Source organism: Urocitellus parryii, chromosome 7 (assembly GCF_045843805.1).
Source record: "Urocitellus parryii isolate mUroPar1 chromosome 7, mUroPar1.hap1, whole genome shotgun sequence".
Taxonomy (NCBI): domain Eukaryota; kingdom Metazoa; phylum Chordata; class Mammalia; order Rodentia; family Sciuridae; genus Urocitellus; species Urocitellus parryii.
Genome location: NC_135537.1, coordinates 123,691,539 through 123,704,376, shown reverse-complemented (window position 1 = coordinate 123,704,376; position 12,838 = coordinate 123,691,539).

The following is a 12,838-nucleotide window of genomic DNA, read 5'->3' as shown; positions in this document are numbered from 1 at the left end:
CAGCATCCTCTGGAGTCTTAGACATGATGGGGTTCAAGCTGTTTCTACCATGTGCCACTTCTGGTTGTCTAGGGACTGAAATAGCCTCGTCTGGCTCTCAGGTAAATGGGCCCGGAGCTCCTCAGAGGTACATATCTTACCTATTCATCTGTGCCTCCCTTGCCACTGGCCCGTTCACCCCTACATAGGTACTTAGAAATGTTACATCCAGAGCTTGCGACATGATTTGGATTGGAAGAGGGCTTCTCATTAAAGCCACCAAGCTCAATGGTGGGAAGACAGCAGGGCATTTGTCAGAAAACTGACCTGGCTAATCGTATTTCTCTATCACTGACTTACTGTCCAATTTGGGGAAGATCATACTGGCGAGGCTTTGGTTTTCTTCGACTGTAAAATGAGGAAGACAGATGAGATCACTTCCAGGATCTCTTCCAGTCTGACCTCTCATAGGTCACCCTTATTTTTGTAATAATAATAATAATGGTAACTGTTCTATTTATGGAGTGTTCACTGAACATACCCTCTATCTACGTGGAACAACACCCAGCAGGCTCGGAAGGATGATGCCCCCCTTGCAAACAAGGAAATGTAGGAGCAAAGAGATTGTAACTTGCACAAGTTCACAGGATAAGCCAAAGACAGAAATGGGAGTCAGAGATTTACAGGACCCTGAATCTCCCTTCACTATGCCATGCTCCCCCAAACGTAAGATGAGAAAGGAAGGGGATGGGGGGAGAGCAACCATGACAAAAGGCTCTCATAAGCCATTCTTGTCCCACTCTTTTTGCACCCTGCCTGGCTCAGGAGTGTGGATTACAAACCTTCAGCCTCTGCTTTGATCATTACCAGGAGCAGAAATCTCATCCTGCATCCCGAGGCATACACTGGGGCCAGTTCTAATTGTTGAAGTGATCTTCCTCAAACCTCTTTTTTTTTTTTTTCTCTTCTACTTCTGAGACTTGGATCAGTTCATTAAAATGGAGAAAAAGCACACAGCATGTCTGAGCAGACAAAACCAGCTAGGCCTCAGCAGTCTCCTAAACTTTACTTGCAAACTCTGGGCTGTTTCCTGTAAATGCCGAGATACTAAAGAGAAACAGAACTTCAGCTCAACCAATCAGAAACCGCCAATAAATTCAACCTTTTGTAACTACAGACTTTCCAACAAAATAGACCAAAGAGGGTCATTATAGAAATATGACCAAATATTTTCTTGGCTTTACTTCTATGGCTATTCTACAAACACCTGCCCACCTTGTTCCCTCCTTGGAGCTTCTAAACCACTTCTGATTTGGAACTGCCTCACCATGAATCATTACTTTGTCAAATAAAAAAAATCTTTAAATTTTGTGCCTCAGTTTACCTTTTGAACAGTCCTGCTCTCCTGGGTCTCTTCTATCCCTCTGCCAGTGGAAGGATTTGAGTTTCACAGAAAGGTCAGAATGTGAGAGGGCCTTCGAGCTATGCCAAGCTTTCTAGGCTATTTTTAATCAAGGAGTTTTGGGCATAAACCAGATTATTCTGAAAAGGAAAGATTTCTGTCTGTCTCTTGAGAGAGGCTACCTGGCACAGGGTGGTCCAACCTTCCTCAGTTTCTGTTTGTCTGCAATTGGCAAGGGAATTGCTGGTAGTGCCAAAGCGAGAAGCTTCTTAGTGTTTATGGAGAACCTTTTGTTTGGATTTGAACATCTCTCTGAAAGTGGAAGGTGCGGGGTTGTCTTGTGGTGTTTCCTTGGCATGATGGCTATAATGGCTAAGGGGCACTGAGGTGAGAGTGTGTGGGGAAGCTCACACCTTCCTGTGCCACGTGCATTTCAAAGTTGGTTTCCTGTTCTAGTTCCTGTGGTGGGCTTTATAAACTTTGTCTTGCCAGAAGGCTGGCCCCTGAAACACACTTCTGGGTGGAGCTGACCTGGGGGGAAAGCAGTGGCTTGGACATGCCCAGGGACCAGTGCTCAGAAGGAACTGAAGGATGTTGGTGTTGAGCTCCAGACAAACTTGATCATGCTCTTGAAACTTTTCTCTCTCCACGAGTGGTGGTGAAAGCATGGTTCTTCAACCAAGGTGCAAGGTGCTGGGTGTGGTTGCACATGCCTGTAACCCAGATGGCTGGGGGCAGGGGACTGAGGCAGGAGAACCACAAGTTCAAAGTCAGCCTTAGCAACTTAGTGAGGTCCTAAAAGAAACTCAGCAAAACCCTTGTATCTAAGTAAAAATATAAAAAAGGGCTGAGAATGTGGCTCACTGGTTAAGCACCACTGGGTTCAATCCTGGTACAAAAAAAAAAAAAGTTGAAAGGTATACATATATTTGCAAGAGTCTATTGAATTTCTGTTATAATTTAAAAATTGGACCTCTAAAATAACATAGAAAACAATGGAATTGGATCATTAGAAATCCTTTTGTCTAACTTTTTCAAATCTACATTATTAACTATGTTAACTTTGTTAACTATGGGTGTTACCCTACGGTGCAATAGAACATCAAAAGTTGTTCCTCCTATCTAATGGTAAATTCATGTCCGTTGTCTAATCTCTCCCATTCCCCTGCTCCTCCCTGTCCTCCCCAGTCTCTGGGAATCACTGTTCTGTTCTTGCTTCATGAAGTGATGGATATGCAAATTACCCTGATTGCATCATTGCATAATGGATATATGTCTCAAAGTATTGGGTAGCCCATAATATGTACACTTATTGTGTGCCAATTAAAAGGTTAACTGATTAACTAAAAAAGAAGGGTAAAAGCTGTGTACTTTACAATGTAAAAAAAAAAAATCGATATTTAATTTTGTGAATGTCAGGGTCCAGGAGATTTGACTTCTATTTCCTCCTGTGGCTCTTCCAGTCTATGCCCAGGTTGACCTACAGGGGTCCGGAGGAGCCCTCTCCCTTCCATCTTTTTTTTCCTCTTTTTCTTTTCACTGTTATCTCTGTTTTCCACGTTGTCTAATCTTGAACACATTTCAAGGACATTTCCTCATTTTATCCTGTATCCTCTGTCCCTCACTCTGACTCACAAGTCCAACAAGCCTCTCTTGCTAACCCTGACCTCTTCTTTCAGCATAACTGAGATCCTCTGTTATTCCGGGAGCATTGTCCTTGAAGGTTTCAAGGGTGAAGGTGGGTGGGGTGAGGCAGGCAGACTGTCTCCTCTTGCCACACAAGCATGGAGTATCCAAGAATAAAGGACAGTAGAAAAAAATCCCAAGGATGAAGGATAGGCCAGAATAAGGAAGCTCAGAGAAAATAAGATTCTGAAGGAAAAACCTCAAAGTCAGAGCTCCTGGATCAGAGACCAGACAGGGAAGAATAGAGGAGAATGCTCCACTGTGCCCACCACGTGCAGGGACTTCGCCTTCCCCAGGCTCCTGGTAGAAGAATCCAGAAGAACGGTGTCACATCTGGCTCCCTATGAGAGTTCTGGCCACGGATGAAAACCATCTGTTCACTGTTTTGCTTTAACCAAGTCCATTTTTTTTTTTTCACGGCTCCTTTTGAAACCCCAGTGACCAGGTCTCCAAAGTCACTGTCTCACTTTTCCCTTTAGAGGACTCACTTTTTACTTCATGTAAAGGGCAGGACCTTCGGGCTCTTGGTCCTTCAGAGATGTCCACCTTCACCCTGGTAGATCTCCATTCACTGCAACTGGCTTCTCCTCTTTTTAGGAATCACAGGGATTGATCACCTTTTCTAAACCTGAGCATGCCATCTGAGCCCTCCAGCTAAACCCATTTCCAATCTCCAATTGCCCTCTTCCCTCTTTCTAGAAGATTCACTCTTTCTCTCCCTGAATTTCCTTTTGTGAACCTTCAAGAAGTTCAGGTCTCTTCTGATCTTCCTACCACTTTCTTTGCCATGTTCTATTCTGTCCTCTTCTTCCCCAGCCTTCTTGTCATTGACCTGCTATAATCCATACCCGCTTCATTATAGAAGCACCCTCCCACCACCACCACTACTTTCTTTTAAATAGTCTAGGGTCCCCACTCTCCTGGGATTGAACCAGGGGTGCTTAACATCTGAGCCACATCCCCAGCCTTTTTATTTTTTTATTTTGAGATAGAGTCTTGCTAAGTTGCTTTGGACCTTGATAAGATGCTGAAGTTGGCTTTGAATTTGTAATCCTCCTGCCTCAGCCTCCCAAGCTGCTGGGATTACAAGCATGTGCCACTGTGCCTGGATGTCTCTGTTTATACTTGATAAAGATTGTATATGTGTGTGGTTCTGGGGATCAGATGAAGGGCCTCATGCATGCTAAGCATGTGCTCTACCACTGATCTATGCTCCTAGCTTTAGGATTTTTTAAATTAGTGAAAATAAAAGTCATCCATAATTCCACCATTGGAAATAGCTGTGATTAGCATGGGAGGCAGCAGAAAAACATTTTTTTTACCTCCAATTCTGTTCTTTTCTATTGTACATGTTTAATCTTTATGGTGTTCATAGAATTTCTTCTCTTAACTTTTTTTTGAAATGTCTCTCTTGGTTGTTGATGAAATCCCACTTAATTTTCTGGCCTTTCTCTGTTCTCATTTTCTAAAATATATAATATGTAAAATATACATTATATAAAATGTGTATTATCATATAAATTATATATTGTATATTATACAAATAATTACATATTATATTTGTATTTGTACAAATAAATAATATATGGTTATGTTATATTTGCAGGTATACATATTAGATCTGAGAGTATTTTTTTGTTAGCTGTGGAATTTTCTTTATTATGTACAGATAAACAGAAGTACAAAATCAGTTGACATAAATCAGCAAGTATAAATGCGTTTTGGTCATTTTTTCACAGGCTTAAAGCTGCATAAAACAATTTTCTAAATATTGGTCTATGGTGACCATAGTAGATCTGTTATAATGTCTTCTGAAAGATGACCTTCTCAGCATCCCATGCAAGGTGATGTCCTGTGACTAGACAAGTTTCTTTCTCTTTCTTTTCTGATGTTGACTTTGGGTGGGGAGTGCCAGGATGGCAATGCTGATTGTGACGTAGGGAGGTCTAGGTGTGTATCCCTAGGAAAGAAAGCAAGTAGCTATAGAAAGAATCCAACAACTGCAGCTCTTAATAACTTCCCAGCACATCACATGGAAAAGATTGGATAGAAGTCTTCTTTCCCCCGGGGATGAAGCCAGAATTGATTCCTCTGCAGGTTTAGGTGAACTTGAACTGTGGATCAGAGAAGAATCTCATTTCCTTATAGGAGATTTTATTAATGCATACTTACTGCAGATTGCTTATTTGGAGAAAACTGTGCTTCAGGAAATACATAAAAACAAAATTACACCTTACATGCTAAGCAGAAGTTGAGTGTTATAGACAATTCAATCACCTTGAACTGTGTGTCAGGAGACCTGAATTTTAGCTCTAGCTCTGAACACGATGAGTGACCTTAACCCCACCTGCTAAAGGATGGGTTCATATATTGATTTCTAGATTTTCTTTTCAGTTTAAGTTGGTGTTGGTATTATTATTATTATTAACTTATACTTATTGACTCTTGATTATGTGCCAGGAGTCATGCTGGGTTCTCTGCAGAGTTATTTATTTGATTTTCATGTTAACTCTATGAGGAAGGACTGTTTTGTCAGCTTTAGTGAGGTATAATTGACAAATAGAAATTGTGTATATTTAAAGGGAATGACATGATCTTTGATATATGTATATACTATGAAATGATTTCCATAATCAAGCTAGTTAACATATCTACATCTTAATAGTTAACATGATGAGAATACTTGAAATATACTCTCCTAGCAAATTTCAAATATATAATACACTACTGTTAAGGACAGTCACCATGCTACACATCAGATCTCCGGAAACTCATTTGTTCTGCATAAGTGAAAGTTGGTATGCTTTGACCACCGTCTACCCCTCCCCTACCTCCAAGCCCCTGGCAACCACCATTCTACTTTTTGTTTGTACAAATTTGACTTTTAAGATGCTAGATAGAAGTGCCATCATATTGTAATGTCTTTCTGTGTCTGACTTATTTCACTTAGCACCAGGTTCATCCACAGGGCACCACCAAATGGTATTCTTATTATCCCTACTTGAGCAAAAAGGAAATTTTATCTTAAAAGAAGTAACTTGCTCAGTGTCCCATAGCCCGTGAAAATTGACTGCAGGATTCAAATCTAGGTCTCCTTGACTCCAGATCGCATGGTCTAGACCCCGAATGGCTGCCACTTGAGTGTTAGTTAGAGGTGGGAAATCATACTGGAGCTTGGTGAAAGATGCAGGGAAGAGATTAATCCTGAATAACAGCAGGATCTGAATTATCAAATAGGAGGAAAGCCTCAGAGGTGAGGACATTGCATAAGCAAAAAGAGAGTGACATCTCGATTTGGTGTTCAAAAAGCTACTCTTTTGCATCTGACTCACACTTGGTACCCCTTGAATACTTGGTGAATGAACAAGCCACATGAAGCGGTAGACAAAAAGGCATTTAAGGGCTGTAATGTATTAACCTTGAATCTAGGCAGAAGCAGCCAGCACGTTTGCACAACTCAGTCGGGCAGTATTCAGTATTCAGATAGAAGTGAAACAGATTTTCACCTCCCAACATGCTGTGAGACTTTGTTCCAGCTGTCTCCCTGCAGTATCAAATCCTTCTTCGTGACAATTAAAATGAATGACTGTGTGGGCAGGGGAGCATACCTCCACTCTGAGACAGTCCCTTCTTTCCAAGTAACCAGTTGGTATCCATCCACAGGACAATCCAAGTTCAAGTCGGGGGGGCCTCTGTACTTTTCCTTGGGGCACAGGTGTTTGCCAGACCTTGGCTTGTGATTTTTTTAGGGTGGAGATAGGGAGCTTTTGAAATGAGCAAAATCTACACCAGGCCTCAGGGAATGAAGGACAAGCTCCTTTCTTCCCAAGGATATCAGTGAAACATGTCACATGCCCAGTTCCTTCAACGTTTCGGTTCTCTCTCTCTCTCAGGATCACTTGTTACATACGGGTCATGCTAGTCAGCTGGTTTATGCTAGGAGGGTTCCAAGGGGGAAGACCATGAACACAGTATTTTGAGCATCCAGGTGAGGGAGTGGAGAGCTGCCATTGTGTGGAACTCGGAATGCCGTTGACATTGGCAGAGAGCTTCTGTTCATCTACATGAGCCCCCAGCTGAGATGGAACCAGGTGTGGACCATATGAATGGCAATCACACTGGCCTGGCAGTGCAGTTTCTAAATCTAGATTTTTTTTTTTTTTTTTTTTTTTTTTTTTTTTTTTACTGAAAAAGAACATAGGAGGACATTGGGAAGATTTTCAGGCTGAGACTTATTATTTTCAGGGCTGCATGTTAAGGGAAGCAGGATTTTAAAAAAAATCTATTATAACTTTTTTTTCTTCCAAGAATAATTAAAAAAATTCATTGCATAAATTAGGGAATACGTAAGCAAGTCAATGAACTGAAGGTGTCTACACCCCCCACTGTAACAGTGGTCCACATTATGCTTTGAATATAGCCCTTGCTGCTCTGCCATTGTGACTTATTTTTTTTAATTTATTTTTTATTAGCTACACATGACATTACAATGATCTTGGCAAGTCATACATTTGAATCAATTGGGGTATAATTTCTCATTTTTCTGATTGTACAGATTGCAGAATCACCCTGGTCATAGAGTCACCTATATACATGCAGCCATCATAATCATTTTTAAAATGGACAAGTTTCTTTCTCTTCTTCTCCTCTCCCTGCTCCTCCCTAATCTCTCCCTCTCCCTAATCTCAGGGGAAATGGGATTATCTTTCTTCGCCCATCCTAGGCAGAGTTATCTGTCCTTGAGTCCACACCTACTATCAGAAACTTTTGGTAACACCACTGCAGAGATATAATAATTTAAGAATATTTCCTAATAGTCACATATACGTAAAGCTTGGTCCTTGTCCCCCAATACCAATTTAATAACAAGGACACCGTTTTGAGAAAAAGGAAAAAGAAGTTTTATTGCTTTGCTAGCAAAGGAGAAACACGGGGGACTCCTGTCCCAGGGGCTGTGATTCTTTCTGCCCATCAGCAGGAACAGGGGGCTTTTAAAGAGGGATTCAAAGTCTACATTCCATTGTTCTGCCTGGAGTTGTAATTCACTTGTTAATTTGAGAGACTGTCATTTCTGAGATCTTCTGCTACCATCCTGAAAGTCTGAATTTCTTCCTTCCTCTGTTGGGTATAATCCTATTTCCCCTGAGACTAGGGAAGAGGAGAGATTAGAGAGGAGCCGGAGAGAGGAAGAGAAAGAAACATGTCCATTTTAAAAATAAATCACAGTGGCAGAGCAGCAAGGGCTATATTCAAAGCATAACGTGGACCACTGTTACAAAAGAAGATACACACAAATACATACACATGTAAAGTCATATATTTATTCCATTTTTTTTCAGCTTTGGAACTGTATTGCATGTTTTTTTCCATATTGTTCTGTGAGCTTTTCCCCATACCATTAAACATTCTTCAGATTCCTAAGGATCAATAATTTTTTTATTATTATGATTATGAGTATCATCATCATCATCATCATCATTTGAGATATTGAGGATGAATTCAGGGATGTCCTAACACTGAGATACATGTCCAGCCCTTTTTTTTATTGATTTAAAAAAATAAATAAATGACTGTGGAAGGCATTACAATTCTTATTACACATATACAGCACGATTTTTCATATCTCTGTATATAAAGTATGTTGACACCCAATTCGTGTCTTCATACAAGTACTTTGGATAATGATGACCATCACATTCCACCATCCTTGCTAATCCCCTGCCCCCTCCCTTTCCCTTCCACCCCTCTGCCCTATCTAGAATTCATCAATTCCTCCCATGCTCCCCTCTCCCGAACCCAGTATGAGTCAGCCTCCTTATATCAGAGAAGACATTTGGCATTTGTTTTTTGGGATTGGCTAAGTTCACTTAGCAATATCTTCTCCAACGCCGTCCATTTACCTGCAAATGCCATGATTTTATTTTTTTTATTGCTGAGTAAGATTCCATTGTATGTATATGCCACATTTTTTTTTTATCCATTCATCCATTGAAGGGCATCTAGGTAGGCTCCACAGTTGAGCTATTATAAATTGTGCTGCTATAAACATTGATGTGCCAGCCCTTTTTAATTTTCTGTTTTTAGACAGGGTCTCACAAAATTGCAAAGGCTGGCCTTGAACTGGTGATCTTTCTGTCTCAGCCTCCTGAGTTGCTGGGACTATAGGCATGTGCTGGATGTAGGATCAATGCTTTTAACTGGCTGTGATATGTGGTATAAACATTATTACTTAAATGATGCATTAATACCTTATGAATGTATTAATAAGATATTATTTGATCATAAAATTATTTATCCATTTTCGTACTGTTGGACATCTGGGAGGCCTCTCGTGTTCTTCCATTGTAAATAATGGGGCCATGCTGTCCTGTACATTCATCTTCGTACACATACTTTGTTTCCTGAAATATTCTCAGCCCCCAAAATCTTGTAATAGTGGGAAATATTTTCATCAAAGCTTAAGTACAGTTTGGGTCCTGGTTTTAATTAGGGGTCCTCATGCATACGGAGAGGAGATGAGAAAGATGTTCATGAGTGCAAATACGAAACTTTTCAGCGCTGGGGTAAAGTCTGTCTTTGGAACTTGTTCTTGAGCTGAATAGTCAGACTGACCTGTGGTTGTTTCTTCTGTCCTGTGAGGAAGACAGAGTGCCACTTATCCTGTCCTTCACTTGGGGTCTGTCTCACAGCAACTCACCCAGACCTCTAGACGAATGAGCTGTTGACAGAAATAATGGACCTGCACACTGTCTTGCCTCTTTCCTTCCTCCAACAGGAACTCTGAGACTACCCCACACCTCTGAGACTTCACCTCCTCTTGGCAATTGGGTGCTTAGATTAAAAGGGAAGGGGGTTGCAGGTAAATGGATGGCGTTGGAGAAGATAATGCTAAGTGAAGTCAGCCAGGCCCATAAAAACAAATGCAGAATGTTTTCTCTGATATAAGGGGAGTGGCTCACAGTGGGGTAGGGAGCATGGGAGGAATTGAAGAATTCTAGACAGGGAAGAGAAGTGGGAGGGGAAGGGAGGGGGAAGGGGATTAACAAGGATGGTGGAATGTGATGGTCATTCTTATACAAAATACATGTATGAAGATTTGAATTTGGGGCCAACATACCTTATGTACAAACATAGATATGAAAAATGGTGGTGTATATGTGTATTAAGAATTGTAATGCAAAAAAATAGTCCATGTATAATGGCATAAGGTGGCGTGAACATAATGTATGTACAGAGATATGAAAAATAGTGCTCTATGTGTGTCATAAGGATTATAATTAAAATAAAATAAGAAAATAATAAAAAAAAATAAATAAAAGGGCAGGGGGCAGGGGAGGAAATTTCTTTTTTTTTTTTTGATTTTTTTTTTAAAGAGAGAGTGAGAGAGGGGAGAGAGAGAGAGAGAGAGAGAATTTTTAATATTTATTTTTAGTTCTCGGCGGACACAACATCTTTGTTGGTATGTGGTGCTGAGGATCGAACCCGGGCCGCACGCATGCCAGGCGAGCACGCTACCGCTGAGCCACATCTCCAGCCCATTGGGGAGGAAATTTCTGATGAGACTGTGGCTTAGCTTATGACAGAAAACGAGCAATGTTGTTTTCCCTCTTTGCCAACCAGTGGGAGGCCCAACAATGGGGTCTCCGAGTTGTTCTGCTTCAAGGAAAACCTCTAGGATCCAAAGATGGGGAAGGAGTGGCCAGGTGCTTCATTTCCGTGAGGTAGAATCTCACTAATCCAAACAGTGTCAGAGTAACTTCCAGGCGGACAAGGCGATTCCACCACAGCAGGCCCCGCTCAGCCCTGGGCTCCCTTCCTGTTGGAAGACCCTGATCTCTTTTTCATCTCTGGGAGATTTTCTTCTAATAGTTCTTTGGTAATGTCCCTATTCAATTTTCTATCCTTTTTGTTCTGGGTTTGGAACCTCTTCAGTTAATCATCTTTGTCTCTTTTCTTTCTTTCTTTCTTTCTTTCTTTCTTTCTTTCTTTCTTTCTTTCTTTTAAAAACCTTCTTTCCTTTTATCTCTATATTCTCCATGGCTTCTTCAATAAAGTGGAATTTTAAAATTTCCACTTTTATATTTGTACTTTGTAGGGCTTCTTTTCTGTTCTCTGATTCTTTTATACATATAGCATTCTAGTACTATTTTAAGAATATAGTGTTAGGTGGGGAAGGAGCTTAGAGTTGTGATGGAACATTTGCACAGCATGCACCAAATCTTGGATTTGAACTCTATCACCACCAAGTAAAGATGAAGAAGGAGGAGGAGGAGGAGGAGGAGGAGGAGGAAGAGGAGGAGGAGGAGGAGAAGGAGGAGGAGGAAGAGGAGGAAGAGGAGGAAAAAGAAGAGGAGGAGGAGAAGGAGGAGGAGGAAGAGGAGGAAGAGGAGGAGGAAGAAGAGGAGGAGGAGAAGGAGGAGGAGGAAGAGGAGGAGGAGGAGGAGGAGGAGGAAGAGGAGGAAGAGGAGGAGAAGGAGGAAGAGGAGGAAGAGGAGGAGGAAGAGGAGGAGGAAGAAGAGGAGGAGGAGAAGGAGACAACAATGCTACCTCAATATACCTAAGCAGACTCATTAAAGCATTTAAAATTATTTTTTCTTCTATTTTAAAAAATTGTCTTTCTATTAGAGTCAGTTTTCTGTTTGTGCATCTATCATACTGTGGTGGGATTCCTCATTTCCTGGCAGATCTTTCTGTTTCTACTTAACGCTGCCTGAAGAGTTGAGAGTGTGGTAGGCTGACCAGCCGGTCAGGTTTCAATTTAGTGTAAGTAGGCAAGAATCTGAGGTACTGTAAAGCCCCCAAAAGAGGACTCTTTTATTTATTTATTTACTTTTGTTCCTGGAAGACCTCCAGAGGGGCTGGTATTCACTTTGTCCTCATTTCTTCCAGGGATTAACCTAATTTTTAGAAAATAATCTTGAAATAGTTAGCAAATGCTTGAGTGTTTGTTATTCTCCAGGGAAATGAAGAAGATGGTCCATGGGTTCTTGGTGAATGCCCAGATGCCAGGCCGTTCCTCACTTGGGCCTTCCCTAGCCCCCTAGGGCTCCACCACCCACTGGAGCTGATGTCCCAGCTGTAGCCCCTCTGCCTGTATCGTGGGCTTCGGAGCCCCGTTTCATCCATCAGTACACCTCCATCTGCTTTGATTTAATTTTGATTTTTTATGATCATGGATGTTTTAAATACATGGAAATTATTAGGACACCCGGGTCCCCTTTGCCCAGATTTAACACATGTTAAACATGTTGCCATCTGAACTTCAAATTCCATCTACTTTCCTTTGTTTAGCAGTTGGTTCACATCTTTCATTTACTGATGAAACTTATTCTGTCTCCTTTTCTGTATGTGCTTGCGATTCAAACAAACGAACAAAACCCTCCATATTACCAGATTTCAAGAGGGAAGAGAAGCAGAGATATATATCGTTATTTTGCCGTCTTGAACTTGGAGGCTAGCCAGAGTTTTACTGCAATCGTCTAAAAGTGATTGTTCTAGGCTGGTACTTGCCAATTCACTGGGTAGAATATGAAGTGCAGTTGTCCCCTCTTATCCACAGCTTCCCTTCCTGTGATTTAAGTGCTTCACCATCAACCCAGGTGGGAAAATATTGAATGGAAAATTCCAGAAATAAACAATTCGAAAGTTTTAAATTGCATGCTATCTTGAGTAGAGTGATAAAAATCTTGATCCATCCTGCCTGGGATGTGACTCATTCCTTCGTCCAGTGCCTTCCACTCTGTATACACTATCTGCTAGTAATTAATGGTA